A 24,340-nucleotide genomic window follows, 5' to 3' on the forward strand; every position below is an offset into this window, starting at 1 on the left:
TTTTTTTTTTTGAGACGGAGTTTCACTCTTGTTACCCAGGCTGGAGTGCAATGGCGCGATCTCGGCTCACCGCAACCTCCGCCTCCTGGGTTCAGGCAATTCTCCTGCCTCAGCCTCCTGAGTAGCTGGGATTACAGGCACGCGCCACCATGCCCAGCTAATTTTTTGTATTTTTAGTAGAGACGGGGTTTCACCATGTTGACCAGGATGGTCTCGATCTCTTGACCTCGTGATCCACCTGCCTCGGCCTCCCAAAGTGAAACCCGTTGCTTTTACAGCAGTACCCAGCGTATAGTAAATGCATATTAAATTTAATTATATTAGCTTGGGCAACATGGTGAAAGCCCATCTTTACCAAAAAAACCAAAAAATTAGCCGGGCATTGTGGCATATGCCTATAACTCCAGCTACTTGGGAGGCTGAGGTGGGAGGATTGCTTGAGCCAGGGAGGCGGAGATTGAGGTGAGCCAGGATCACCCTACTGTATTCCAGCCTGAGTGACAGAGTGAGACCCCTTCTCAAAAGAAAAACAAAAAACATTGGGAGGCCGAGGCGGGCAGATCACGAGGTCAGGAGTTTGAGACCAGCCTGGCCAATGTAGTGAAACCCCATCTCTACTAAAAATACAAAGAAAGGAAAAAAAAAATTAACCTGGCATGGTGGTGCATACCTGTAGTCCCAGCTACTTGGGAGGCTGAGGCAGGAGAATCAGTTGAATCTGGGAGGCAGAGGTTGTGGTGAGCTGAGATTGTGCCACTGAACTCCAGTGTGGGCAGCAGAGCTAGACTCTGTCTCAAAAAAAGAAAAAGAACCCAAAAACTAAATAAATAAATTTGATTATATTAAGCTGTGTAATGTCTCCTGCTTGCTTGTCTTTGAGGTAGCCTTTTCTTTGTGTTTTTTACTTAATGTGGCTTGTCATTAAAAAAACAAAAATCCTTGTGACCATTTCTTATCGTTGTATCCTAATTCAGTATAGTTTTATGAGAGGGATGAATTAGTAGCCATGGTTTCTGTAAGGCAGGAAGATTCTAATGGGCATCCAGATCCCATGGGTGACTTTCATTTCTCAGGAGAATGAAGTGGGGAGGGTAAGCCTGTGGGAGGGGACACCTGGGAATCAGCCAGGAATATTCCTTGTCTCCTTCCTATCCAATAAATTCAGAAAATGAGTTTTAGTTGGATGAAAGCCTTGGCATCCATCCTAACCTTTGTTAGTAATTGAAGAACTTGAGTTTAAATTGTGATTTGTTCTCAGAAAATTCAAAATAGAAAAATCATGATATTATAACATACAGGGTCCCAGTGAAGGAAATCTAGACATAGAAAGTCTGGTTTTCTTCGGCTGGGCATGGTGGCTCATGCTTGTAAGCCCAGCACTTTGGGAGCCCGAGATGGGTGGATCACCTGAGTCAGGAGTTCAATACCAGCCTGACCAACATGGTAAAACCCTGTCTCGATTAAAAAAAAAAAGAAAAGAAAGTCTAGTTTTCACATTGTATAAGGAATATTGATACACTCACTCCCTCTTGCCTTTTGAAGGGAGAAGCCGGGCTTCCTGATATTGAAAACTATATGCTTGCTGTAATAGAGGATGCATGGCAGGCTGAAAGCCCCGTGGATCATTAAGAGTTCACTAAATTCTGTCTGCAGCTGTTAGAAAATGAACAATCAGGCATGTGCGAGTCTACCATGTTGCTCAAATGCTCAACATGAATGACTTTAGCCACAGAGATATTTTTCACTTTGAGAAGGAAAAGCTTTTTATACAAGAGAAGATTGGCTTTATCTTTAAGAAACAGTGTCCTACTGAGTGGCGCACTAAATCCTAGTTCACATATTGGGCATACTTCTTCCTCTCACCATAGTGATAGTCTCCAGCAATAAAAAGGAGGGGGCACTTTTTACTTTGTTAACAAGATTGTGCCACCTGTCTGTTTCCTTTGGAGGCTGGGTGGGGGGGAGAGAAGGAGGGAGAGAGGAAAGAACAGACTAATATGCTAGAGGCCTCTTGGAAAGAAGTGTGTCATATTAGTGATATTTAGACCCTTAGATGCCACCCCTTTTACTTTTGCTCTTAAAATGGAAATGAAAACAGCAAATATCTTCCTTTCACAGACGCAGAAACTGAGGCACATAGGGGAATTAATTGACTCAGAGTTACACAGGTAGTAAGTGGCAGAATCTAGGTCCAGAGTCTGCACTCTTAACCACCACGTGCTGTTGTCACATCGGCACAGTTTACAAACAGCGTTGGCCATGGCGAAGCCTCCAGTGCACACAGCATATCAAGTAATCTTTTTTTTTGAGACAGAATCGCACTCTGTTGCCCCGGCTGGAGTGCAGTGGAGCGATCTTGGCTCACTGCAATCTCCACCTCCCAAGTTCAAGCAATTCTCCTGCCTCAGCCTCCTGAGTAGCTGGGACTACAGGCATGTGCCACCACACCTGGCTAATTTTTTGTATTTTTAGTAGAGACAAGGTTTCATCATGTTGGTCAGGCTGGTCTCAGACTCCTGACCTCAGGTGATCTGCCCTCCTTGGCCTTCCAAAGTTCTGGGATTACAGGTGTGAGCCACCACGTCGGGCCCAAGAAGTCTTTTAACATCACAAATTGGGTTCTATCACTTGTCAGCCTAACTCTCTCCAGTGTCTTCCCATTATACTTAAAATAAAATGAAAACATTTACCTTACAAGGGTAAATGACCTATGCCCAAGGCCTAGCCCTAGCTGTCTCTTGGCCTTGTTCTCATTCCTGCTGGCCTTTTACTGTCCTCTAGCTACCCTTGTCTTTCTGTCTCTAGAATGTGCTTTAGAGGGCTTTCTAATGGCTATTTGGCTTTCCCCCAATCTCTGTGTTATGAGCTACGTCCTGTCATTTGGGTCTTAGTTTAAACTCACTGTTTAGAAACCTTCTCTGACCTCCCTACCTAAAACAGTCTCTACCCTCGACCAATTACTTTGCTATTATCTGAAATTCCTTCTACTTGAATGTAAGATTCTTGAGGCAGAGACCTCTGATGCCAGAGGTCTGATGGCAGTTAAGCAAGACAGGTGAAGTCATTAGAGTCTCTATTGCCTAAAACAGTACTTGGGACATGGTGGCCATTCAGTAAATATTTATTGATAAATGAACATAATGAGTGATTGAATAGTTATATCTCCGGAAGGCACATGGCTTTTCTGAGAGCAACCTTTTAGATTCCCGTGGCTTAAAGGGTATATGACACCAACTCAGGACAGCCAGAGGCTAACCTACCAATTCTATTCCTCCAAACTATTCCTGCCACCTCCCAAACTAAAACTTGTGGAGAAGTTTGTCTCCTCCAGTGTCTCAGCAGCAAGTGAAGGTTGGGGAAGACCAAGAACCTGGATATGACAGAGGTCTCCTCCGATTTGCTGTGTTTTATAGGACCCTGGAAGGCAACTCTTGGACTTGAGCTTAGCGCAACAGCTATATTTGTAGTGGTGTCTTCAAGAAAAGCCAAACTCTAGAATATTCTCTCTAATAGACATGCCTAGTACATTTTAGGAGAATTCCATTAACTAAATAGAAACTTCAGACTTCAGAATCAGTCATCAGTTATATGTAAAAACCTTTCTCCAGATAGACTCATCCCGTTTTTCAGTTATGAGCCTGTTACTTGCTTGGTGCTGGACAGTCTTCACTGAAATTGGGTTATGGTTATTAAAGAAATGTCTGTTTCATTTGTTCTTTTGTTTTTCTAGAATACAACATGTTTCTTATTTGAAATCAAAGGCTGAGTTTTCTGAGGGTTATTTGTTATCTGATTAGACTACCCCAGTGTGAGGACCAGGGGGCTCTGAAGGCCACTGACCATTCCTCTCTGGTCCATTGGTTACAGTTGCCCCCCCAGGGTTCCAGGAGGGATGGAAGCTAGGCCTCTTTGACCCTGCTTAACAGTGATGTGCTATCTCTGAACTCTGAATCATACTGAACCAATTCTGGCTGGACATCATTAGCCATTCCTGTTCATTACTGATTCAGCCCTGAATCTGAGAGCACAGTACACATCTGTCTGAAGCCCTCTAGACAAATGGATGAATCCTCCCTCTGTTCTGTACTGACGCTGTTCAATGCATATTAGAAACTGGATACTCTAATGACATCCTGAAAGTGTATAAAGCCTTGACCTTTCTCTGTTTTTGATTCATGGGTGTAAAAGCATGCAAATCTTAGGAGTTCAGCAGTCCACTAAAACTTTACCAGCTTCCCAACCCCATCTAGGAAGACAGAAGTAGTCACATAAAGAGACTTTACAACTTCTTAGCCAAGATAAGTTGCTAAACTCTGATAGTGCATATTTGTATTATGTGGTTCTCCAGAGGTATTTCTTTTCTTTCCTAACACCTCTTTGTAGTCCAGATTTCTCTTTAGGTTTTGTGGTTTAATCATAGCATGATGAGAGGCTAATTAGGATTTATTTGCCCATTTCACACACATTCTCTCTCTCTCTCTCTCTCTCTCTCTCTGTGTGTGTGTGTGTGTGTGTGTGTGTGTGTGTGTGAAAAGATGTGCCAGGGAGTTAAAGAGAGAAAAATTATATTCCCTGCCTTTAAACTGGTAATTTTAGCAGAGGAGATGTGGTTTGCCTGGGAGGAACTTGTGTCGTATGTTACAGCCAACCAGTTACAAGAGATGCAGAGTGCCGAGTCCAGGCTGCCCTTCTGTGGAGGTAACTAGCAAACGCTTCTGGAAATCCAGCACCTGGAGCTGGATCTTACAAGATAGGCAGGATTTGGACATGTAGAAGTAAACATTCCAGGTGGAAATAGTGCTGAGCAATGCTGGAGCAGGCTAGGGAAGTTCCACTTTGGCCTACGGATCGTGTGTAGGGAAGACCTGAGTTCTCTCCCTCCTGCCATTCTTGGGTGGCTTCTGGTGGGCAAGGGTTTTGTTTTGTTCAGTCTGTAAGCTGAGCATAAGGACAGGACAGTGCCTGGCCCACAGCAGTGCTCATCTATTTGTTCAGTGAGTGGAAGAAGCTTAGGATAATGAAAATAGCTAACGTTTATGGAACAGTTCTGCTTACCAGGCCTGTGCTGAGCTCTTTTAGGCACATTATTTCCCTTCATCCTCATGACCATCTTGTTAGTTGCTGTTGTAATTATCCTTTAATAGGTGAAGATAAATGGTAGAGCTGGCATCGGAAATGGGGCTATCTGGGTTCAGAACCCAAACTCTTCCCCTGAACTCTGCTACCTAGAAAGAGATTGGTGCCCAACCCCAGAGGGCATGAAGCCACACCAAGGTGGTTAAGCTGTTTTTTAAGCATACTCTTAGTGTTCATTGAAGGTTTTTGAGCAGGCTCCTAGGGTGTTCCAAGTTACATCTTGGAAAGTAAAAAAATTATGGTGGTGTCTCAGCCAACTTGAGGATGAATAAAAGGTTCCTAGAAAATAGTTCAGTGGGTAAGAGGTAATGAGATTGAGGGTGGATTACTGGAATGTTAGGGGAACTAGTTGGGTACTAGTTTGAGCATTTGGCATTGGTAGGTAGTTACCAGAATTACTAGAGGCATCTGAAAGTAATTTAAGACACAGCTTGTGCTTAGCACACAGTAAATCCTCAATAAAATGCTTTTAATTTCTCTACAATACTTAACTGTTTTGGAACTTTGAATCTCCCTCACCTAAGGAAGGCCTGTTTGCAGACATCTTGTGCATTATGCCTATAAACAATATTTCTTTAGTTCTCCGCCATAGTTCTACTTGAAAACCCAGCCTTTCAAGAAAAACAGAGAGGACCAGGTTGTTTCCACTAACTGCTTACGTTTTACAAGCTATTATTTTTAACACAAAGTATAGTGCAACACAGAACACATTACAGAGCACTATAGTTTGTAAAGTAATCCCAGGATTTATAAACATGGGAATTCACATTACACACCTAGTATGTGATCTGATAATGGGATCCAAAAAATGCAAGGCACTTTGAGGTCTGGCTGGTGGTCCCACTGCTTTCTTCCCCATTTCTCTTTTTTACCCACATTCTACGCCCTCTTGTGAGAGGACTTTCAGATGATTGCCTCAGAGGCACCTGAATAGTTTATGGGCTGGTCTTATTAGAATTGTTTGGTAGCTTGGATTAAAACAGTGAAATATAAGAAGGGTACTGGAGGTCCATTAATAGGACTCACAGCTGTCAGTCTGAGAGCCCAGTGCTAGCTCCTGCTGTGTGCTTGTTTCCGGACTTCCCTGAAACATCCTTGCAAAAAAGTTCACTTGTGCTTTTTGGGTGTTTTCTCCTCGGAAAAGAGACAAATCCCAGGGCCCTTGTTTAGTACCTTACCTGTGGATAATTACAGCAAACTGATGCAAACAAGGAAAGGACTTAGAACAAGCTTTAGGATCTTTCTGCTCTTAATGTGTGTGCTGACTCTCAGTATTGCTGTCAGCATCTAGACTTGAGCATGCAGATCTGTTGGTCATGCCTGATGATCTTTGATTTGAGTTGCAAAGTCAGATAATGCCAAAATTGGAGCAGCCTAGTGAAAAAATGCTCTGGGCTCACAGCATGGGGCATCAGCTGTCTCTGCAGCTCTCAGGGCCCTGACAGTCTTTCCCTGCCAAGAGAGGGGTGAACATGGAAGGTCACAGCAAGTTCAGTGGGAAAGTGGCTTCAGGGCAGAGTTTTGGTTGGCTGTGGTTGTGGAGGAAGTTAATTTCAAAGCTCATTTAGAGAGGGTTTAAAAACAAATTTCTTTAAAAAAGTGCTCCTTTTATGTGAACACAGCTGCTGCATGGGGCTGTGACAGTGCCTCCTGGACTTGTGCAACAAGGCAGTCCTCGCAGGAATACTACACAGATTGCTTTTAGTAAATTTGATTTACTGGAGAAAGTAGTCACATCAGTTGTTTAGCCAGTGTTTACTGAGAGCCTCCTTGGTCTTGAGAATACAGAACAGAATGATACATGCATCCGGCCCTGAGAAACTCGTGCCTAGAGAGACCCTATGTCCATGTGGTGTGGCCTGGGACATTCCCTGTTTATGCCTTTTGTCCTGGTATAAGAGCACTCTCTTTGAACCTCAAAGTTCCGCACTTCAGATGATAAATTACACAGTTACCTTATTCATAGACTAGCGATGGGAGGCAAATACGTGAACTCTCCTCTCATCACAGAATCCAGCCTCCTCCTTGTCCTTTCCTTGCCCGCTATACAACTTCTCTTCTCTGGCAGCGGTAGTCCCCTTGTCCGCCTGCGTTCTCCTGCTTATCCCAGTGTCCCAGTCTTTCTTACCCCATAGCTGCCGCAGGAACCCAGAACTTATTTAGGGACCAGGAAGATAAGCTTTCATGCCAGCTGCAGCCCCCTTGAGCATACTCTGGTTGTGGCTTTCCCTCTCTTTTCTTCTCAAACTGTGTTTGGGAAAAAATTTTATTTGCTCATGGCTGCTTGTGTTCTCCCTATGCTCCAGTTCTCTGGGTCGTTTCGGTGATAATCTGTACCTCTGTCATTCTGATGGGCTTTCCAAGAGCAAAGTTTGATAAAAATGTATGCTGGCTTCCCATGTTTAAGTGGCATAGCTTTGGACTTGGATTCCTGATTCTCTCCATCCCTGGGAATAAAATACCATGCCACAGAAAGAGCTGGGCTTTGGAGCTCCTTCGACTTGGATGTGAGTACAGGTGATAAATCTGCCACTAAGACAAGGTAAATCAAATACAGGGTGATGACCAAAGGCCCTTTCTGACCAAAATCTTTGGTAATTCTTCAGTGGTTCTAAGTTAGGATGAAGTCCTTAATTATAGAAGTCAACCATTTTAATCATGATAGGAGATTGTCCAGTGCTGGGCCGGAGAGGGTCTCAGAAAGAATAAATTCCTAAAACATGGTTCGTACAATGGAACAAGAATGGATAAATGTTAGGTTTCTCCCCTTGCCCCCCACCTGCCCTTTTTTGTTCCCTCCCACTCCCCGCCTTTTTTTATCATTGCCTTTAGCTAAGCAGTGGATTCCTTGTTTGGAATAATTACATCATGAGTGATATGGTTTGACTGTGTATTCCCACCCAAATCTCATCTTGTAACTCCCGTAATTCCCACATGTTGTGGGTGGGACCCTGTGGTCTTTCCCGTGCTGTTCTTGTGATAGTGAATGGGTCTCACGATGGTTTTAAAAACGGGAGTTTCTCTTGACAAGCTCTTTCTTTGCCTGCTGCCATCCATGTAAGATGTGACTTGCTCTTCCTTGCCTTTAGCCATGTGGAACTATAAGTCCGATAAACCTCTTTCTTTTGTAAATTGCTCATTTTTGAGTATGTTTTTATCAGCAGCATGAAAACAAATGAATATAGTGAACTCTTATTTTCACCCCTTGCTCATTCTTTTTTGTTTATTGCTCCCAAATTTGGTCTTGCTTACTTTTGAAATTTGAAATCAGGATTAGATAAGAGTGGGAGTTAATATAAAAGAAGATAATTTCCCCAGAGCTAAGAATTTGTTCTGAGTTCTCAGGGCCTTTTTGTTTTACAAAAAGCTGGAAGTTGATGTTCGAGGGCAGGAAATTAGAACTCAAAGAAAAAATAAAAAATTAAAAAGAAAAAACAGAAAAAAAAGTTGGAAGTTATAAGAAATTAGAGCAGCAAATTTATTTTTGATTTCCATATCCTGCCTCTAAGCGTTCAATGCTAGAACAAGTTAGCATATTTTAAAATAAAATTACTCATTAAGTGTGTCAGCGTGTTAATTTTTAATTTTTTGGCTACAAGCATGGTATATTTGAAAGCATGAATGAAATCCTGGAATGGAAGAGTAGGGCTCAATCCAGACATGAGGTATCTGCTGATTCTTTCTCCTCTTTAAAACTGCTACTGGCCTTTGACTAAGTCTTGTTGCTTTACCCATCTCCTTTTTCAATGTGATGTAGGCAAATCATCTTTCAACAAATCATCAGGCAGTCGTTTCTTGACAGACTGTTCAACATGATATAAAATACCCTGTGACAAAATGGGAGAAAAATCAAGTGCCCGTTTATGTTGTCCTCAAGTGTTGTGGTTAGAGGTCAGAGAAGGGAGAGAGAAGTAAAGGCTACCTGGTGTTGGGGGAAGCCTCCAGTTGAGAAGAGATGCCTTGTACTTGATCTGAAAGGGGTCATTTGGGAGGGAAGGCATACCTCAGGAGTGGGACGCCAGATGGGGCAGGTACACTGGCCTGCACTGGGACCGTCATCGGGACTCACAAAGGTGTGCACATATGTTATAACATTTTAAAGTTAGAAGAGACATGAAAAATAATTTAGAACAACTTCATTATACAGATGAAAGAAGTGAAGCTGAGAAAGGACAGCTGACTTCCTCTCCAGATTCTGAAAGAATAAAATCAGAAGCAGGAGAGGGTTCTCTGTACCAAGCCACATCATTGAAAGACAAAACTTCAAAACAAAACCTGAACAATAATAAAACCCCAGAGGACAAAAGCCAAGCTTAAGTGAAATTTGCCTGTTGTGTTTCTGTGCTTGTGTTTGATCCCCTAGTAAATAATTGAAAAGTTTGAGATCATTCTCAAATGGAAAGGCTTCTACATTATATTTGTCTGAAAATGTTCAGAAGAGCTGTTCAGTATTCTACTCAGTTGATTTTATGGAGGGAGTCATAGGACACCATCAGTGCTGGAGTAACTAGTTGTGTTCTAGCCTGCCATGGCTTTGGAGTGATTTGTTCTTTGCTGGATGACTAGATAAATCAGTAAAGACAGAATTCAGGAAAAGGGATGAGAGATAGAGTAGGGAGGAGACTCAGATTTAAAGAACGCCTCATGCTAGGCCATGTGCTAAGCATTTTCTATAAGTCAGTTCCCCCAGGCCTCTGAAGAACTCATATCTTCAGCACCTTTGTTCCGCACTGGTTAGCAGAGGTCACAGGCAGCCCCCGAGGGTGTACTGTCTTGCCCAGGTTCCTGTGCTGTGGCTGGCACTGGGCTTTGCTCAGAGAAGACAGAGAGAAGTCACTTGGACCCGGCTCTCAGAAGGCTTGCTTTCTAGGACAGATTTTGTCAAGCTCTTTCTGTTAAGGTTCATAGTGAGAAGTCCATTTTATGTTGCAAACTGGAGGGATACATTATTCCCACAGTAAGAGGTAAAGCATTTCATCTAGAGATAAACCACTGAAGACAAGAATACTTGTCTAACATTAAGCCCTAACATAATGTAGTCTTGAGCCCCTTTCTTGTAAGTTGCCAGATTCCCTAATGAAAACAACTTTACCTCTGATTTTTGCCATCCTGATGCCTGCAGACATGTAACAACCCTTGTAGATAAGCCACTTAAAGGTAGGAAACTGATGATTTTCTGCAAGGAAGAATAGTGAGTATATCAATTCTAATGCTGGCATTTCCTTTCCCCTTTATTTAGGGAGCCCAGTATTTCAGGAGGCCTGATTCACTTGCCCTTATCTCCATCTAAATCAAGCTCGTGCAACCTCTGGCTCAGAGGCCCAAGACAGCTTTGAATGTGACCCAACAGAAATTCACAAACTTTCTTCAAACATTATGAAATTTTTTTGTGATTTTTTTTTTTTTTTTGTAAAGCTCATCAGCTGTCATTAGTGTTAGTGTATTTTATCTGTGGCTCAAGACAATTTTTCTTCTTCCAGTGTGGCCCAGGGAAACCAAAAGATTGGACACTTTTGATCTAAACATTTGTCTTATTGTTCTGTTTTGTCTCTGGTTTTTCTCTGATACTGATTTTATGAGATTAGTGCACTGCAAGCTACTCCTTTTAGTCACTGCAGTATGTAGGGTAAAAGAAGGTTTTAGGATAGATTGTACAGTAGTGAGTCTGCCTAGAATAATAGTCATGAGTTTTAGTCCTGGTTCCCAGGTAATTAAGGAGAAAAAGTTCCTACAGATCAAACCTATAGGACACCTTTATTAGTACTTTTTTAACTTTATATTATGAAAACTGTGAAACATTGGGCTGGGTGCAGTGGCTCATGCCTGTAATTCCAGTACTTTGGGAGGCCAAGGCAGGTGGATCACCTGAGGCCAGGAGTTTGAGACCAGCCTGGCCACCATGGTGAAACCCGGTCTCTACTAAAGATACAAAAATTAGGCTGGACATAGTGGCCCACACCTGTAATCCTAGCACTTTGTTTGGGAGGCCGAGGCAGGTGGATCACCTGAGGTCGAGAGTTCGAGACCAGCCTGGCCAACATGACAAAATCCTGTCTCTACTAAAAATACAAAAATTAGCTGGGCGTGGTGACACATGCCTGTAATCTCAGCTACTTGGGAGGCTGAGACAAGAAAATCACCTGAACCCAGGAGGCAGAGGTTACAGTGAGCCGAGATCGTGCCATTGCACTCCAGCCTGGGCTACAGAGTGAGGCTCCATCTCAAAAAACAAAAAACAAAAAAAAAATTAAAATTAGCTGGGTGTGGTGGTGGGCACCTGTAATCTGGTTACTTGGAAGGCTGAGGCAGGAGAATTGCTTGAAGTCGGGAGGCGGAGGTTGTGATGAGCGGAGATCGCACCACTGCACTCTAGCCTGGGCAAAAAGACAAAGAAAATTGTGAAACATACACAAAAGTAGAGAGAATGTTATAATGAATCCATGTGCACCCAGCATTTAACTTCAGGGATTGTCAGTAACTTACTGTTCTTAGAATGCGTGGTACTGACGTGATACTCCTTATTCCTAGAGGTGGAAATAACCATAGAGCAGAGGGATGTTCTTGGATGTGGATTCCTTTTCCACTTTCCAGGCAAAACCTAGACAGAAGTCTATCTTCCATTCCTTCCTGGCAGGCAGCTTCTGAGGGGATTTAAATGTGTGTGTGTTTAAAACTCAAAATGTTAAAAATTGTTTTTATTGTGGCTTTCTTAAATTACAAATTTATGTGTATCTGTTGTGAAAATTGCATAGTACACACACGTATGAAGGACAGGGTGAAAATCCTGTTCCCCTGATGACAAACACACTGCACACAAACATTGCATGTAAGTTTGTAAGGAAATGCAGTCATACTAATCTGCATACTGTTCTGCAGCTTGCTGTTTTTAAAAACTTCATAACACGGACATCTTTTCATGTCAAATACATGTAGATCTAAATTATTCTTTTCTGTAACTGCATTCTGTCTGTAGTATTGAAGTACAGTACTTTAAGTTTTTTCATTATCATTAAAAAATTTTTTACTTTGAAGTGATTAAGAGTTCCCATGTACATTTCACCCTGCTTCCCTTATTGTGAACTTTTTACAATGCCATGGTACATTTATCAAAACTAAGAAATACCAGGGACTCGGTACAACACTGCTAATCAAACTACAGGTTTTATTTGGATTTCATCAATGTTTCCACTATGTCCTTTTTCTTTTCTTGGATCCAATCCAGGATACCACATTTCATTAGCCATTAAAATGATGATGATGATAATTATTAACTGCCTTACTAAAATGTAATTTATATATGATTTATAAAATTCACCATTTTATAGTATACAATTAAGTGGGTTTTTTTTTGTAATATCAGAGTTGTATACTCATCACCAGTGTCTAATTTTTGGAGATTTTCATCCTCTGAAAAAGGAACTCCATACCCATCAGCAGTCACTTTCCATCGTCTCTGTCCAAAGCCCCTGGCAACCAAGTAATGAACTTTCTGTCTTTGGATTTTTTTTCTGTCTCTATCCAGTTATTTCACAACCTAGAAACATGCAATAATGTGGTCTTTTGTATCTGACTGCTTCCATTGATATCATAATGTTTTCAAGGTTTACCCATGTTGTAGCATGAATTCAGTACTTTATTTCTTTTTATTACCAAATAATTTTCCATTATATAGGTATACACATTTTGTTTACCTATTCATCAGTGTTTGGATATTATGTTGTTTTCACGTTTTTACTATGGTGAATAATACTATCATGAACATTCATGTTTTTGTGTGGATATAGATTTTTAAATCTCTTGGGTATATACCTAGGAGCGGAATGTTTGAAATATATGGTAATTTTATGTTAAACATATAGGGGAACTGCTAGATTGTTTTCCAAAGTGGCTGCATTATTTTACAATCCCACCAGTAATTTATGAGGGTTTCAGTTTCTCCATGTCCTTGCCAAAAGTTGTCATTGTGTTATTTTACTCATCTTGGGTTTCTAAAGATTGAGCATTCTGCTGGGTTTGTTGTGAGCCATGTTGTTTGCACATCTCATGAGATGTGGTCCACACTTTTTTCCCTCCGTCACAGTGCCATGGCTCTAAAAACTTTCTGTGTGAATTCAGACAAGGCATGGCTTTCAGGTACACTGTGTAGGTAACCTAGGTCTGCTGATGGGTACAGTTCAGAGGATTGACTGTTTACAAAATATTCTTAAGGTATCCAGGCCAGGTTGAAAGCTTCAGTTTGCAAGGTCATTCTTATGAAATATTCTGAGCAGAACTATGAGAGAATCTGGCTAGCTCTGAAAAATTCTTTGTGATTTGGAGTCCGAGGCACTTGGGAATATATCACCTTACCTGCCACTTTCCCCCTGATTCACAGCATGAGTATATTAGTCCATTTTCTGTTGCTTATAACAGAATACCTGAAGCTGGATAAGGTATTTTTAAAAGGAATTTTTTTCTTATAGTCATAAGGGCCAAGAAGTCCAGAGTCAAAGGGCCACCTCTGGTGAGAGCATTCTTGCTGGTGGGCATTCTCTTCAGAGCCCTGAGGTGGTGGAGGGTATCACATGGTGAGGGGGCTGTGTGTGCTGGCTCTGGTCTCTCTTCTTATAAAGCCATCAGTTCCACTCCCATGATAACCCATTAATCCGTTAATCCATTCATGAAGACAGGGCCCTCATGACCCAGTCACTTTTTTTTTTTCCCCAGGTGGAATCTCACTCTATAGTCCAGGCTAGAGTACAATGGTGCAATCTTGGCTCACTGCAACCTCCACCTCCTGGGTTCAAGCAATCTCCTGCCTCAACCTCCCAAGTAGCTGGTATTACAGGTGTGTGCCACCATGCCCAGCTAACGTTTTGTATTTTTAATAGAGACGGGGTTTCACCATGTTAGCCAGGCTGGTCTTGAACTCCTGACCTCATGATCCTATGATCCTCCCGCCTCGGCCTCCCAAAGTGCTGAGATTACCGGCGTGAGCCACTGCACCGTACCCGGCTACATAATAGGTATTCTATGTAATCAAAAAGTTTAGAGGCCACTGCTTTAAACGATCTACTGAGGGAAGAAAGGCACAAGCAAAACTTATCATCTGAACTGATGACCAGGAGAGAGTAAGTTCTATCACGTGCTCTTGAGAAAGGCAGCAGTAGAAACCTAGGGCAAGGCCCAGCAACAGAGATTGACATCATTCACAGTGAGGCGCACTGCAAAATGGGGAGAATGAAGAACAGAATTCAAACCACAGAGCTTGCAGAGCCTCAGAGACCACTAGTTTTAGGTTTGTAGATAGTTGCCTCGATGGTGCAAGTATTAATAACACACCTAAAGTCATTTACTAGCAGAACTAGGATGCAGGTCTTGTGACCTACTACGAGACAACTTACATGGCAGTATAATAGGTGGCCGGAAACACAGGTTTTTTTTCGTGGTGCTTTTGTTGTGTTAGTTTCTCTTTATTTGTATTTTGGTAACACTTTAGCAGCAAGAAGTATGGGAGGGGAGATGCATGTCAGAAGTTATTCATTCATGTTCAACTTAATTTAGATTCCAACAGAAAGACATTTTTTCCAGGTGAGCAATAAGGCCTGTCAACGGGATTTGTTTATTTATTCAACAAATAGCGTTCTAGACAATAGCAGTTATAATCAGATGAATATTTCTGTCTTCATGGAGCTTATGTTTTACTTGGGGGAAAGAACCAATCAGCAAGTTAACAGTGAATTTTATGACCTTTGAACAAAGACTTGAAGGAGATGCTGGAACAAGCTAGGTAAGCATCTTGGAAAAGAGCATTCCAGGCATAGAAAGCACCCAGTGCAGAGAGTGGAAAGGGTCTGGCACATTTGAGGAACAGCTAGGCCAGTGAAGGGCCACTAGATAAGCTCAGAGAGGTAATGAGAGGTCAGATGGTGAGGGCTTGTAGGCCATGGTAAGACTGGCTCTTAGCCAAGGCGTGGGGAGCCATTGCGTAGTGTTGAAGAGAGGAGTGAAATGATATGAGGGCCATTCTGCGTCTGGGTGCTATGGCTCACACCTGTAATCCCAGCATTTTGGGAGGCCGAGGTGGGTGGATCACTTGAAGGCAGGAGTGTGAGACCAGCCTGGCTAACATGGCGAAACCCTGGCTTTATACAAAAAATACAAAAATTAGCCGGGCGTGGTGGCACGTGCCTGTAATCCCAGCTACTTGGGAGGCTGAGGCACGAGAATTTGCTTGAACTTGGGAGGCAGAGGTGGCAGTGAGCTGAGATTGTGCCACTGCACTCCAGCCTGTGTCAAAAAAAAGTAGGGGGGGACATTCTGCTTGTTTCTTGAGAATAGACCTTGAGAGGGCTGGCATGGAAGCAAGGACACAAGTAGGATAGAGCGATAATGTCTTGATGGCAGTCATTGCATTCGGGTTTGTTAATTGGAATACATAGTTCATGATATTTACATTCTTTTCTGTTTGTCCTATTCAGCTTCCCTCCATCCTCCTTCCCAAAATTTGCTATCATTATAATTGATACTGATAATAGATGAATAAAATGGAGTCTGTCTTCTGAAAGGTTGCAGTCTTGACTCTTGGCATTATAGAAATAGATGGCTTTAAAAATCAGAGGTCACAAGTGAGTCTGACTGCTAGAAGAACAGTATAATAGGTGGCTGGAAACACAGCTTCTGTCTCAGGCTAGTGGATATTGGTGGGAGGCCACTGGAGTTGATGAGGCTTGAAGTGAGTCCTGAAAGAGGCACAAGAGCAGACAGCAGAGAGAACACACAGTGTGCAGACGAGCGCGGGAGGGCACAGCACATCCAGGAAGACTGCCGGTGATTAATGGGCCACAGAGAGACTTGCTGAGATTTGTGTGCAGTGTGACTCTCCAGGCAGTTCTCAACTCCATTAGGACTCTTGGTCTGCACAGGCCGTGTTGCTTTCCGCCCACAACTCTTAGCTCCTGACCCAGGACCTAGCTTTCTTCTATAACAGCTGATATTTCTGGATAGAGAAATAAGAAACACTTGTTTTGGGCAGGTGTAATGAGTTCTTCTGTGCATGATTCAATCACCAGAGATATAGGAGAATTGTTTTAAGCTTAGTAACAGATTTTGCTTTTTTTAAAAATGGCTTTATTGAGGTATAATTTATATACCATAAAATTTACCTGTTAAATGTACAATTTAATTATTTGTAGTAAAATTACAGAGTTGTGCGACCATCTTCACATTTCTCTATCAGCCCAAAAAGATCCCTCATAACATTTGCAGTCAGTCCCCATTCCTACCCCCAGCTCTAGGCAATGATGTATTATTTTCTGTTTCTACTGATTTGCCTTTTCTGGACATTTCCTATAAATGGAATCATACAATATGTAGTCTTTTAGTCTAATTTCTTTCTTTTTTTTTTAAGACAGGGTCAGGCAGGAGTGCAGTGGTGCCGTCTCAGCTCACTGCAGCCTTGAACTCCTGGATCCATGCCATCCTCCCACCGCGACCTCCTGAGTAGCTGGGACCATAGGCAAACACCGCCACTCTGGCTAATATATATATATTTTTTTTACTTTTTTGTGGCGACGAGGTCTTCCTATGTTGCCCAGACTGGTCTCAAACTCCTGGGTTCAAGTGATCCTCCTGCCTTGGCCTTCCAAAGTGTTGGGATTATAGGTGTGAGCCACTGCACCCAGCCTATCTTATTTTACTTCATATCATGTTTTCATGCTTCACTATGTTGTAGCATGTATCAATAGTTTGTTCCTCTTTATTTTTGTGTTAATTTATTTTTAATTTATTTTTTGAGACAGGGTCGTGCTTTGTCGCCCAGGCCGGAGAGATTTTGCTTGAACTTGGGAGGCAGAGATGGCAGTGAGCTGAGATTGTGCCACTGCACTCCAACCTGTCTCAAAAAGAAAAGGGAGGGGGGAGAACATTGTGCTTGTTTGTTGAGTGTTGACCTTGAGTGAGACCTTGATGCGATCATGGCTCACTGCAGTCTTGACCTCCCACCTCAGCCTCCAGTACAGCTGGGACTACAGGCACACACTACCACACACATCTGATTTTTTTTTTTTTTTTTTTTTTTAAGAGATGGCATCTCACTGTGTTACCCAGGCTAATCTTGAACTACTGGGCTTAAGCCGTTCTCCCATCTCAGCCTCCCAAAGTGCTGAGATTCCAGGCGTGAGCCACTGTGCCCAGCCTGTTGAGTGTTATTTAATTGTATGTATATACCACATTTTGTTTATCTTTTCATCATTTGATGGACATTTGGATTATTTCCACTTTTTTGCTGTTATGAATAATAGTACTGTATGAATTGTGGCAGTATTTCATAATTATGCATTAATTCATAATTAATGAATAATTAAAGATAAAATCTTTATGCGACCATACATTTTTATTTTTTAAAAATGCAATACTTTGCTGTTTTATTTTATTTTTCAAGTTTTATTTATTTTAAAGTTTTAGGTTCGGGGTACATGTGAAGGTTTGTTACAGAGGTGAACTCATGTCACGTGGGTTTGTTATATTGATTATTTCATCACCCAGGTATTCATCCCAGTACACAGAAGTTATCTTTTCTGCACTTCTCTCTCCTCCCGCCCTCTACCCTCAAGTAGGCCTCAATGTCTGTTGTTCCTTTCTTTGTGTTCATGAGTTCTCATCATTTAGCTCCCACTTATAAGTGAGAACATGCAGTGTTTGGTTTTCTGTTTCTACATTAGCTTGCTAAGGATAATTAGCCTCCAGCTCCATCCATGTTCCCACAAAAGACATGATCTCATTCCTTTTTATGGCTGCATAGTATTCCATGGTATGTATGTACCACTTTTTCTTTATCCAGTCTGTTGTTGATGGGCATGTAGGTTGATTCCATGTCTTTGCTGTTGTGAGTAGTGCTGTAGTGAACATTGACATGCATGTGTTTTTATGGTAGGATGATTTATATTCCTTTGGGTATTTACCTAGTAATGGGATTGCTGGGTTGAATGGTAGTTCTGCTTCTAGCTCTTTGAGGAATCACTAGACTGCTTTCCACAGTGGTTGAACTAATTTATACTCCCACCAACAATGTGTAAGTGTCCCTTTTCTCTGAAACCTCACCAACATCTGTTATTTTTTGACTTTTTAATAATGGCTGTTCTGACTGGTGTGAGATGGCATCTCACTGTGGTTTTGATTTGTATTTCTCTAATGATCAGTGATATTGAGCTTTTTTTCATATGCTTGTTGGCCTCATGTATGTCTTCTTTTGAAAAGTGTCTGTTCATATCCTTTGCCTATGTTTTAATGGGGTTATTTGTTTTTTCTCTTGTAAATTTGTTTATGTTCCTTATAGATGCTGGATATTACACCTTTGTCAGATGCATGGTTTCCAAATATTTTCTCCCATTCTGTAGGTTGTCTGTTTACTCTGTTGATAGTTTATTTTGCTGTGTAGAAGCCCTTAAGTTCAATTAGATCCCATTTGTCAATTTTTGCTTTTGTTGTGATTGCTTCTGGTGTCTTTGTCATGAAATCTTTGCCCATTCCTGTGTCCAGGATGGTAATGGCCTAGGTTGTATTCCAGGGTTTTTATAGTTTTAGGTTTAGCATTTTAGTCTTTAATCCATCATGACTTGATTTTTATCTATGGTGTAAGGTAGGGAGCTTTAATCTGCAGATGGCTAGCCAGTTATCTCAGCATCATTAGTTGAATGGGAAATCTTTTCCCCATTGCTTTTTTCTGTCAGTTTGTTGGAGATCAGATGGTCATAGGTATACAGCCTTATTTCTGGGCCCTCTATTGTTTTCCATTGGTCTATGTGCCTGTTTTTGTATGAGTAGCATGCTGTTTTGCTTATTGTAGTCTAGTTTGAAGTCAGGTAATGTGATGCCTCCAGGCTTGTTCTTTTTTTTTTTTTTTGCCTTCGCTGAAGGTCTTTTCTGGTTCCATGTAATTTTTTTTTTTTCTTCTTCTCATATGAATTTTAAAATAGTTTTTTTTCTAGTTCTGTGAAGAATGTCATTGGTAGTTTGGGTAGTATGGCCATTTTAATGATACTGATTCTTCCTATCCATGGGCATGGGATATTTTTCCATTTGCTTGTGTCTTCTCTGATTTCTCTGAGCAGTGTTTTGTAATTCTCATTGTAGAGAATTACACTGCAGAGGCAGTGGCAGAGAGACTTTCAGTTGCCATGTGGTCTCTGTCCAGGGAGTTGCTGATTTGCTATTGGTTCGATAGCTCTGGTGAGAGGGTGGCTGGAGGACATGTCTGGAGGACATGCCGATGAGGAGATATGGGAATAGGTACCCACATAATGGCCTGGCCACTTTTCTGTAGGGCTGCTGCAATATGTTGGGGGTCCACCCCAGTCCCCAGTTGCCTTGGATTTTCTAATACCTGGAGGTAACAACAGTGAAGTCTACAAAACAGCAAAGATAGTGGCCTGTCCGTCCCTCTGGGAGCTCTGCCCCAGGAAGGTATGGGTCTGTTGCCAGCCCGAAGGCATCTGTAGGAGGTGGCTGGAGACCTCAGTTGGGAGGACCCACCCATGGGAGGGCCCACGCACTAAAGATGAATGGGATTGGCGACCTGCTTAGAAAAGCAGTCTCACCTCATTTTCATAGAGCAGCTGTGCTATGCTCAGGGTCTGCTTCAGCCCCAAAGGTGGTGTTGCAGCTCCTTTTGCTTGGAAGCCCAGAAAGCCTCGGTACAAAGGCTCTCAGGTCTCTGTGGGTGCCTGAGCAACTACTCTGCCAAGATTCCACATAGCTCTGTGTCAGACTGAAGACCCTGGTGGAGTGGGTTCATGAGGTGGTGTCCTGATCCCGAGGGTTGCAGAGATCTGTGGAAGAAGTGTGAGTTCCCAGGGTCCCATATTCACTCACTGCTTCCCTGGGTTGGGGAGGTTCCCTGGCTCTGTGTCACTCCTGAGTGGGCCGTTGTCCTGCCTTGCTTTCTCCGTTTTCCATGGGTGGAGTTGTTTCCTTGATGGTCCCAGTGCACGTACCAGCCGGGTGTGTTTAGTTGAGGTGCTGTGTTTACTCGCCCCTTTGTTCCTCTCCATGAGAGCTGTGCACACGAGCTGCTTCCAGTCACCCATCTTGACCACCCCCACCCACTTTTATTTCTATATTTCATTTCTAGGTAGATACCTGGGAATGGAATTGCTCAGTCATGTGGTACGTGTGTGTTTAGTTTTTAAAAAAACTGCCAGTTGTTTCCAACATAACTGAATTTTTTAGCTGTTCCTTGTTTTTCTGGGTATTCCCTGAGAGGTAGTCTCATGGCTAAAGTATAGAGATGTGATAAATAACAGGAAATGTGGTGGGGTAGGATGTGAAAGAAAAGGGTCTTGAAATCCATGGTTGGAAAGTACCTTGAAAGATCATTTCTGTTTCCAAGAGTCATTGCATGTAAAGCAGGCCATACTTCTAAGACTCTTTCTGGTTTTTTGTTTTTTTTTTTTTGCGGGGGGTGGGGAGGGATGGAGTCTCACTCTGTTGCCAGGCTGGAGAGCAGTAGCACGACCTTGGCTCACATGCAGCCTCCGCCTCCTGGGTTCAAGCAATTTTCATGCCTCAGCCTCCCAAGTAGCTAGGATTATAGGCACATGCCACCACACCCGTCTAATTTTTGTATTTTTAATAGAGACAGGATTTCACCATGTTGGCCAGGCTGGTCTCGATTTCCTGACCTTGTGACCCACCTGCCTTGGCCTTCCAAAGTGCTGGGATTACAGGCATGAGCCACTGGGCCCAGCTGACTCTTTCTGTTTTAAAAGGTGTTTTTGAAGTTGTTATTCTATAGAACTCCTGTAAATCAAATTAAAGAAAGTTTTTTTATTTTTTTAAGTAATGAGCAAACTGTTTATAATAGAATTTCAATTCTGAGACACTTTCTTTTCTACCTCTACAGTTTTACCATCTGTGATATCAAGATGAGTGTTTTGATCGATTGTGTAGCAGTTTGTCACCAGTTTTTTTCCTTGTTCTTCATAAAGTTGATGATGTCTTCTTAGATTTGTTGAAATATGGAAGATATTGGGATAAAGATTATAGTATATATCCCACTTATAAAATATTCTGGCAAGAAATGTTGAATCTGAATCTAGCCAGATCTCTAGAGCCGACTTCGTCTGCAGGAAATGCACAGATAGAGGGTCAAGTTCAGTGATGGCCGGGGAAACAGACAAAGGCAACTATGGTTCTCTTCATAACAGAACTGACCAGAGTTCTGCAGCATGAAAGTGACAGAAAAAGAAATGGGGTAGGAGGGGTCCCACTCTAGAGTCAAGGAGCCTTTAGAATAACCTCGAGTTGTCATGTGCCATACCTGCTAGATGTCATGTGTGAATTTTTTTGGGTCATGATTGAAGCAAATGTCTGCTCCCTGCCCCCTGTGGGGAAAAAAACAACAACAAAAACCAAACAAATAAAAGAAAAGCAAAATCATTTTGGAGACAAACTTGGAGATTTGATTTTGGACCATGAACTTTTGTCTTCCTCTGTGGATTTCCAAATTGCTTTTATTCTCTACCCTCACTGTGCTGATTTTAATTAGGTGCCCAGACTGGGTGTGGTGAGTCACGCCTGTAGTCACAGCACTTTGGGAGGCTGAGGCAGGTGGATCACTTGAGGTCAGGAGTTCAAGACCATCCTGGCCAACATGGTGAAACTGTCTCTACTAAAAATACAAAAATTACCTGGGTGTGGTGGCACATGCCTGTTATCCCAGCTACTCGGGTGGCTGAGGCAGGAGAATCGTTTCAACCAGGGAGCTGGAGGTTGCAGTGAGCTGAGATTGCATCACTACACTCTAGCCTGGGCAACAGAGCACAGCTTTGTCTCAAAAACAAACAAAATATTAGGTACTCTGCCATTGTTCTGAGACTCCCTTTTGCCATCATCTTGGTAATTGCCTTCACCTCTGTTTTGAATTGGCCCCTCTATTTCTAGGATCCCATGTTTTTTCTTTTCTTGTTTTTTTTTTTTTTAATTTTCTTGTTTACTGACACAGATCTTTATGTAACTGTTAACCCAGTGAAACTCCTTGTATGTCTTAACAGCTTGTTCATCCTACCAGTATACTTGATTGATACTTAGCCAAGTATATAGAATTCTAATAAGTGCTCAATACATTTTAAGTACATAAATAAATGCACCTTCCCCCCTTTTAAAAAATATGCATCACATGAGTTAGAGAGTATGTTAAGCATAGACTATTGTTGTATTTTTCCAGATTCCAACATTTCAAGAAAGGGTAGTAATATCTTTTTTAGTATTTTTAAAAAAGTAGTAACATGTCTTCCTGGAGCTAAGATTTTTGTAAGGATTTCACCCTGGCATGAACTCGGAAAAATCAGTGGAAGGAGATTACTCCTTTAGGAAGGAGTTGACTCCTCTCCCACGGTGCCTCTGTGGAGACTGAAATGCTGGGAGCTGTAACCAATGAGCCAATTCACAGATATTTTGGTTTCTAAAATTAGTTACAGTACACTCTTGGAACAGCTTCTGTTATACACTTTTTGTCAGAAGCACAACCAGTGGGCAGATGGTTCTCTGGAAAAAGTAGACACAGAGTGATTTGACTTGGGTGTCATTACAAACTTAGTGTTCTTGGTTTGCCCTTTTGAAAGACTAATGGATTAGTGGACGTTATTTAAGCTACATAATCATGGAGTGACCTTTGCCTAATGGTTTGTTCATCTTTTCGGGGCTCAGTTTCCTTATCTGCAAAGTAGACATGTTTATAGGCATGGTATTTGCCTCAAAATGTTGTTGTGAGGATTAAATAGAGAATCTCTGCAAGATACATGGTAACTGCCCCATGATTTCCCTCCCGCCCCCTATTTTTGTTACTGTCTTTGGGCAAATGAGTGGATGAGAAAGGTTGTGTAAGAATCTGCCCTGCTTTGAGTAGTTTGTGGTCTTTTTGGAGAGTTGCTTCATATGCATATAAAGGAGATAGAAGAAAGTACTATTCAGATTGGGGTTTGGAGAAATTAGGAGGCTGGAGACCTCTTGGATGGGGCTAGCTAGAACTATCTCATAGAAGGATTGGGACCTGGGCTTTGAAAGAGACTAGGGAGAATCTAGGCAACTTGGGCAGGGAAGAGCTGTGAGTCCTGCTGGTGGGCCGGGGCTGCTGGGAGAGAGGAACAGGTAGGTCAGCTTGGAAGCATAGTTGGGAAAACTGTGGAAGTCCATGTGGGAAACTTGGATCTTTATTTATTTCCTTTGTCATGGCTATCTTGGTGCCTGATCTCATGTTTGTGGGATGTATCTGGATGAGAGAGATTGCAAATTTAGAAGTCTGTGGCTGGATATGACCCACAAATATGTTTTGTTTGGTTTCCTCCGTGCTTTGAAATTATTTGGATAAGTTGCCAGGGTTTAAAATCTGGAGCTGTGGCCTTACTGTCCTTTAGTCCCACATGGTATCAAGTGACTGGAGCTTTAAGAGGTGCCCCAAGTTTCCATGGTCCCCTTCCCCCCTCACATGGCTGGCCTCGTTTCTATCTACCTGTCCAAGTTTGCAGCCAGTGGTCTCCTGTCAAACACAGTAGCCGTGAGCCTCCTGTGGTGGTTTAAAGTTAGATTAAGTCAAGTTAAATTACATGAAAAGTCCTGTGTCGCATTTGCACTAGCTACATTTCATTTGCGCAGTCACCATATGTGACTAGTGGCTACTGTATTGGACATCACTGATGTAGACCATTTCTGTCATTGCTGAAAGTTCTATTGGATTAGTTGGATTGGATTGGTCTAGGTCTTCAAACAAAGGTTGCTAACTCTGCCTCTCATTGTATTTTAAACCTCGTCTCCTAGTGTGACTTGACATGTTGCTGCCTCATGTGTAAAAGAAAGTGGTTTGGTAGTATGATGATCCTAAATACCTTTTGAGGGGTAAAATTTTTTATATGGACGATTAACTGGTAATAGCTCGTAACTTTCCAAGTCCCATTAATGTAATATTACTTAACGTATTTTAACAGACATTCACTTGTATGGTTCATAAACTATCTCTGGAGGGCATTCCAGAAGAGGAATTTTAAAAATAGACTGCCCGGTGGCATTGTTATTGGGTTGAGCGCTCAGGCACTTCCTAGGAGACTGCTTTGAAGGATAACAAGTTTGGATGATGACTACTCCCATTGTATGTGTATATACACACAAAGTCATTGACTACCACACCTTTCTTTTCTTTTCTTTTCTTTTTTTTTTTTTTTGGGGGGGGGGG

At 42.1% G+C, this 24,340-nt stretch overlaps 1 protein-coding gene and 3 long non-coding RNA genes across 30 annotated transcripts in view; 2 read left to right on the forward strand and 2 right to left on the reverse strand.

Annotated features, from left to right (window-relative positions):
- CLASP1 (cytoplasmic linker associated protein 1) overlaps window positions 1-24,340 on the forward strand; it is a 246,053-nt gene that overhangs the window by 31,300 nt on the left and 190,413 nt on the right. The gene's annotated exons all lie outside the window — the stretch shown is intronic.
- On the forward strand, window positions 2,492-8,515 carry LOC116531721. Its single transcript, XR_004260548.1, has 2 exons — window positions 2,492-4,828; window positions 4,859-8,515. It is a non-coding gene; the product is annotated as an uncharacterized LOC116531721 (long non-coding RNA).
- On the reverse strand, window positions 8,710-9,181 carry LOC116531722. Its single transcript, XR_004260549.1, has 2 exons — window positions 9,059-9,181; window positions 8,710-8,963 (listed from the first exon to the last, which is right to left on the reverse strand). It is a non-coding gene; the product is annotated as an uncharacterized LOC116531722 (long non-coding RNA).
- The window catches only part of LOC116531720, a 756-nt gene continuing 573 nt past the window's right edge, over window positions 24,158-24,340 (reverse strand). Inside the window, exon 3 of the long non-coding RNA XR_004260547.1 lies at window positions 24,158-24,294. This is a non-coding gene — a long non-coding RNA (uncharacterized LOC116531720). The remainder of the gene's footprint in view (window positions 24,295-24,340) is intronic.

The sequence above is a fragment of the Sapajus apella genome, unplaced genomic scaffold (assembly GCF_009761245.1).
Source record: "Sapajus apella isolate SASKATOON/1434 unplaced genomic scaffold, GSC_monkey_1.0 scaffold72, whole genome shotgun sequence".
NCBI lineage: Eukaryota > Metazoa > Chordata > Mammalia > Primates > Cebidae > Sapajus > Sapajus apella.